Here is a 575-nt window from a genome sequence, read left to right as displayed (position 1 = left end):
CAGTAGCTATAAAAATAGTACTAAAAAACTCTAAAGGCATAAATTCTTTTCTTATTACAATAAATAAATAGAAGAAAAAGTAAAGAAATGTAATGGGACTTGTGTTTGTTTAAGTAGTCCAGTGGCTATTTATTTACACAACTAACAGACTTTTGGTTAACAAGTATATTAATTGCCTTGCTAGTAGTAGTAGTAGTAGTAGTGTGTTGGCACTCCGTCGGTTACGACGACGAGGGTTCCAGTTAATCCGATCAACGGAACAGCCTGCTCGTGAAATTAACGTGCAAGTGGCTGAGCATTCCACGGACACGTATACCCTTAATGTAGTTGTTGGGGGAGATTCAGCGTGACACAGAGTGTGACAAGACTGGCCCTTTTGAACTACAGGTACAACAGAAACAGGAAGAAAGAGTGAGAGAAAGTTGTGGTGAAAGAGTACAGCAGGGATCGCCACCACCCCACTGCCGGAGCCTCGTGGAGCTTTAGGTGTTTTCGCTCAATAAACACTCACAACGCCTGGTCTGGGAATCGAAACTGCGATCCTACGACCGCGAGTCCGCTGCCCTAACCACTGG

This window comes from Octopus bimaculoides, chromosome 4 (assembly GCF_001194135.2).
Source record: "Octopus bimaculoides isolate UCB-OBI-ISO-001 chromosome 4, ASM119413v2, whole genome shotgun sequence".
In the NCBI taxonomy this organism is placed as follows: domain Eukaryota; kingdom Metazoa; phylum Mollusca; class Cephalopoda; order Octopoda; family Octopodidae; genus Octopus; species Octopus bimaculoides.
Note: the sequence above shows the minus strand (reverse complement) of the source record.